The 6,000-nt window shown below is 43.7% G+C and overlaps 1 protein-coding gene across 1 annotated transcript in view; it reads right to left on the bottom strand.

Annotated features, from left to right (window-relative positions):
* Positions 1-4,126: 4,126 nt before the first annotated feature.
* Positions 4,127-6,000, bottom strand: part of GRAMD2B (GRAM domain containing 2B) — a 97,977-nt gene continuing 96,103 nt past the window's right edge. The window contains exon 14 of the mRNA XM_067031508.1: positions 4,127-4,519. The gene's annotated coding sequence lies outside the window, so the exon portion shown is untranslated. The remainder of the gene's footprint in view (positions 4,520-6,000) is intronic.

Here is a 6,000-nt window from a genome sequence, read left to right as displayed (position 1 = left end):
AGAACCTAGTCAGTGTGTTGTCCTCTTTCTCCCCCAGCAGGATTCATCTCTGTAAAGTACATCCTCTGAAGAAGGGAAAAGCCCAATTGTTCCCTCTAAATTGCCTAAATGACTTGAAGGGCTTGGGTTTTTAGTAGCTTCCAGAAACAAAAAGGGCTTTTTAACTGGACAGACCATTTCCTCCAGCGAAATCTCCCTGGCTGGCCTTTGTTTACTATTAAGCAGCATAGGGCTGCCGCTCTGTGGCTCATAGTCAAAGAATCACTACAGGAAATTCGCTTCAGGGTTATTATTGGACTTACAAGGTCTACTTCTGGTTTGTTATTTCTTTTGCTTCTGTGTTCCTTAACAACAATAAGGAAGGTTACAGAAAAGTTTATGTGATCATCCTCACCCCAATGTGAAATTAACTGCTTCCTCTTTTTGTACCCCATGGTTATGATGTACCTGTAATTTTTATTTATTTGTTTGTTTGTTTATTCTTTTGGCTGCATTGGGTCTTCGTTGCTGCACGTGGGTTTTCTCTAGTTGTGGTGAGTGGGGGCTACTCTCCATTGTGGAGCACGGTCTCTAGGCACACGGGCTTCAGTAGCTGTGGCACGTGGGCTCAGTGGTTGTGGCTCGAGGGCTCAGTGGTTGTGGCTCGAGGGCTTAGTTGCTCTGCAGCATGTGGGATCTTCCCAGACCAGGGCTCGAACCTGTGTCCCCTGTATTGGCAGGCAGATTCTCAACCACTGTGCTACCAGGGAAGTCCCTACATTCCATTTTAACCAAGGGCAATAAATTGTGGAGAAGTGACAAGATGAAGGAAAAGGATTTGGGCTTCTAGGCGTAGTAAATTGTGGGATGCTAAGTATACGGGGGAAACACGGAAGACAAGGGTGATCTAGTAAGGTTTAGTTTATGCAGACTCATCTAGGTGCTGTCTCTACCTCTGGTGATAAAGGTTCTTTCCTTCCGGGTATGAGAGAGGAGGACACCTTCACAAGTCAAATTAAGCTTTTAGGCAGATGGGGGACGGACAGAGAGCTTTTCCTGTGTCTGCTTTTTCTCAACTGCCTTCAGCTCAAAAGAATCCTTCTGCCAAAGCGGCATATTTTGGGGTGGCATATTGTGATCCCTTTCATGTTTTTGGTAGAATTTGGATGTAGTAGAGACGGCTCATTTCCTAATCCAACATCCATCCTCTCCCTCTTGTGGTGGCACGATTGCCTTGAATAAAGACAGGCAGCATCTTCTAATCTCTTGCAACAAGGTGTGGCCATGTGTGAAAATAGCTTGGGTTCCTGAGGACTTTTAGGTGCAGCTCTGGACTGCCAACACCTAGGCTCTTGTGAAACAGAGAGATAATCGTCTATCTTGTGTATGCTGTTGTAATTCTGGTGTTTTATTACTTGCAGCCACACCTAATTGTAACTGGTATGTTGGTTTAACATTTGCATTTCCGAGGGAAAGATTAGTAGTAGAAACCTAAATCTAGCTGGGAGGATCATAGAAAACCATGCCAGTTAGAGGTGTTCTGAATCTTATGACAGCCTCAGCTGAGGTTATTTTCTTTGGCAATTTATTTCATATTTATCCACTTACCAATGTGGATCATGTCCCCTCTTTCCTTCTTAGCCTTTGGATTAGAAATATTAATAACAAATTAGTACATTAAATGTTGCCATATTGATGTGTCCTATTAGGCTGAAAATAGCTGTGCACCTACAGCTGGCAACAAAGCAGGAAGTCTGATATACCCATCTTGGTATTTTTCACTCTTAGGCATAAAGAAAGAGCAAGAAATTACTTTTTTTTTAAAAGATTTTCCCCTTTTTTTTTTTTTTTAACATCTTTATTGGAGTATAATTGTTTTACAATAGTGTGTTAGTTTTTCCTTTACAACAAACTGAATCAGTTATACATATACATATGTTCCCATATCTCTTCCCTCTTGCATTACCCTCTCTCCCACCCTCCCTATCCCACCCCTCTAGGTGGTTCCCCTTTTATATTTATGTCATCAGAAGCAATTTCTGTTTCCTGGTGTCCTTAATAGGATTTGAATTTCTTTACTGCCTAGTCTAATTTAGCTCATATGAATAAGAACTTCTTGACAATGGTATGTTTCCTTATTTTGTAAACTAGTTGTTTCCTATATAGACTGGTTGTCTGAACTATGTTTCACTTACCTTAACCATAAAGGAACAAGGAAATTCTGTTTTTTTTCTATGAGTGGTGGCTATGGTGACGTGCAGACGGTGCGGAGGGGGCAGTCTGTGAGCTATACCTCTAGATGAACAGGTTTGTGAGCCAGGGCTCTATGAGAAAATGCTTTCCCTTCAGTTTCAAGCGAGTAATATGTTTTTCCCCCCCTTGCAGGAATTCCCATTAAGCTCAGACAATCATGAAGTTGGGAGCTTTCTCAATCTAATTGGAGTCATGGAACATTAAAATAAGAACTTTTACCTCTGTATGCCCCTGCCCCAAAAGCAGACTGGGTCATCAGGTTGGCCATTTGGGGAATTGTTATTGTTAATCTCTCTTTTGTCTGTTCAGTTCATAGGCCCCAGCTACAGAAGCTGAGATGGTGGAGGAGCGGACCCTCCTCCCCTCCAGCAGGAAGGAGGTTGGCACATGTGACAGACTTTCCAGGAGGAGGGAGGCGAGGCCGGTGTGGTTGGTCTGGAGTGAGGCAGGGGGTGTGGACTGGGACCCGTGGTGCACACTTTCATGGACTCGGAAGAGAGCTGGAATTCTGTCCCATGGGACATTAATTATATATGTAGTTTTAAAAGCAAAAATGGAGTAATTCTGTACCCATAATCATTTGTGACTTATTCTTTGAAATAATCTATACCTGTGTTTTGGGTCCATAGACTTTCTGATGCACGAGTGTCCTTACCTAGGTAGCCCTAGCCTGCTTCCTGCTCCCTTACTGCCTTTGTAAGAGAGAGAACTAGTCTAGCTTTTCCTATCAATATAAAGCAAATTAGGAAAAAGAAAAGCTGCCACTTTCCTGTGTATGCATCTATGAAAGTAGTTCCCTTGGAACTGAGTAAAAACCCACAAATGGGCGTTTTCCTGATAGGAAAAGATTCTTTTTTGTTACTGGCCTGTCTCCTGTCTTCTTTGAAGCCCAGACAGAGGATAAAATTGAATTTCGTACACAGTATATTTTTTTTAATTTTTATTTTTGGCTACGTTGGGTCTTCGTTGCTGCGTGGTGGCTTTCTCTAGTTGTGGCAAGCGGGGGCTACTCTTCAGTAGTTGTGGCTCGCAGACTCAGTAGTTGTGGCTCGTGGGCTCTAGAGCACAGGCTCAGTAGTTGTGGCGCATGGGCTTAGTTGCTCTGTGCATGTGGGATCTTCCCAGACCAGGGCTCGAACCCATTTCCCCTGAATTGGCAGGCGGATTCTTAACCACTGCGCCACCAGGGAAGTCCTGTACACAGTATTAATACCATTAGTTAAATTGTAACATCTTAAAATAACATTATCTATCTACTCTTATTTTCTTCAGAATCTCACATAACTCGGTATTTAGTCAGAGTGATACTCTGATTTCTCTGAGAAATTAATATGCCCCTCTGCCCTTTAGCTGGTATATTGGTGGGGCATTTGGGGAGATAGTCTGTTTGCTTTGCATCACTAGGCTCTTTTTTGTCATTGTCACTATTGTCAGTTGATAATCACCAAAAGGGACACAGTGGGCTTCCCTGGTGGCACAGTGATTGAGAATCCACCTGCTGATGCAGGGGACACGGGTTCGTGCCCCGGTCCGGGAAGATCCCACATGCCGCGGAGCGGCTGGGCCCGTAAGCCATGGCCGCTGGGCCTGTGCGTCCGGAGCCTGTGCTCCTCAATGGGAGAGGCCACAACAGTGAGAGGCCCACGTACCGCAAAAAAAAAACCCCACAAAAAACAAAAGGGACACAGGGATTATGGCATGTTGCCAGCCTGGGACATGAGTTGATTTCAGAGTTGCAGCACTGAGAGTCTCAATATCCAGTCCTGACTAGTCAAACTTCATAGGCTCAAGTGGAAAAGACAATGTTTTGAGAGGCAAGTAAAGCAAAAATGATTGGCATATTTTGGGTGGTACTTAATGGCAGGTTTACCCAAGACAAAGCAAACAAACAAAATAAGCCAGGGATGTTTTTTAATAGGTGGGTGATTTCCCAGGGTTTACACAGGTGTCAGAGAAGAGAAATTCTTTTCAGGTTGGTTTGTGCGTTGGAAAGCTTTGCTTGGTTGTTAGTGAGAAAAAGACACCTCCACATTCTCACACACACAGTCTGAGGGGAAAAACCACTCACAATCCCCACCCAGCTGGAATTCCCCACTTGATCCACTTTTTGGTGAAACCTAAGATCTGAGATGGGACAGCTGTTTCCACCTGTAGTCTCATGAGCCCAGTACGTTCCGTGATTGGTGTGGATTTGTCGAGGCAGGCAGGGCGTGGCCACATACACTGCAAATTCAGACCAGATTGAGGTTTAGAGGATTTGGGAGCAGTATTCTTGGCATGTATTTTCCTGAATTATCATAAGGAAAAAAACATCAAATTAATACAAAGAGGTTTTTGCTTTTAGTGCATTTTCTTTATATAAAACCTAAGTTTCCTGGTTGTCTGTCCCATGGGGAAGGAGTAAGACATTTGAAATATATTTTATTAAAGCAATCTGAGGCCCAGAAAGAGGACAAGAAACCTGCCATTTGTAAGATTCAGAATCTTGGGAAGCGGTCATTCCCAAATGGGCGCTCTCGGGTGCAGAATCTGAATGGATGGATGGAAGCCAGGGTGTGGATTTTCTCCACTGAATGGCTTCCAGAAATGCAGGAGACTCTACTTAGTTGGGATAACTTAGAAGCAACGCCCAATAACAGGAAACTCACCATTAGAAAAATCCAGAGAGTTTTCACTTGAACACTCTAATGCATTCTTGAACAATTTATTGGATTTATACTCCCAGGAGACTCTAAAGAAATGGGAAGTTTGGGCCCCTGGAACTCCTGTGTGTGAGGCTGAAATGAGGAGCAGCTTTGGTTCCTTACGTCTTTGGTTCCAGGGCACTGGGTGCTGGCTGTGCAATCCTGGCCTCAGAGCGAATTAGATGAGGGTCCCTGTGCTGCTGCAGGAGCCAAGGGTGCCTGCACTGACCTCCAGAGCTGGGGCCGGACAACAAGTGGCAGGCGGACTCAGTTCAGCCCGAGATGAGATAGAAGGCCCCGGGCAGCCCTTGTGCAGCTTTTGTTGCCAGGGCTTTCAATTCTGTAGTCCCTACTCTGAAAAGGAAACCTTTTCTAGAAATGTTTACTTTTAGGAAGTAAACGTAGGGTGTCGAGACATGTTTCCAAGCCTACAAAGAAAAGCCTCATCCAGTGATACAGGACTGTTTACCTGGTTTCTCATTCAGAGTTTGGTCTCATTTGCTCCTAGATAATGCAAACATATTTCAGATATTCTAAGATTTGAGGAACCTAATGAAATAGTAGAGTTTACTGATGTTTTTGTGCTCTTAAAAAGGAATAGTGACCAGACAGAGAACAGACTTGTGGTTGCCAAGGGGGAGAGAGGGTGGGATGGAAGAAAAAAAGTGATAATTTCAATTATCCCATATTATGGGCCCAGGAGTCATTCTGGATGTGTTATTTTTTAGATTGCTCTATTTAGGCTTGGGAAATAATCTCCTAATTTGGTCGTTTGTAAACATATTAACTGTGCTTTGCTGGACATCTGTTGAAACTATTATAACTTCTTTTCCTTGAATGCTGTTTTCCCAGTGAAGCATGTGCAGTTGTCTGTTAAAGACAATGTTGTGAACTTTGGACAGTTTCTGAAGATGCAGAAAATGTGAGTTTAGACAGAAGACAGCCTAACATAGTGGTCAGCAGCATGGCTTCTGGAACCAGAGCATCAAATCCCTGGCTCCTTTAACTAACTAGCCCTGACCTTTGAGAAGTTACTTAATTTCTCTGTGACTCAGTTTCACTACCTATCAAATGGGGTGGGGGA

Source organism: Kogia breviceps, chromosome 4 (genome assembly GCF_026419965.1).
Source record: "Kogia breviceps isolate mKogBre1 chromosome 4, mKogBre1 haplotype 1, whole genome shotgun sequence".
In the NCBI taxonomy this organism is placed as follows: Eukaryota; Metazoa; Chordata; class Mammalia; order Artiodactyla; family Physeteridae; genus Kogia; species Kogia breviceps.
The sequence above is the reverse complement of the archived record's forward strand: the minus strand, read 5'-3'. Positions and strand labels throughout refer to the sequence as shown.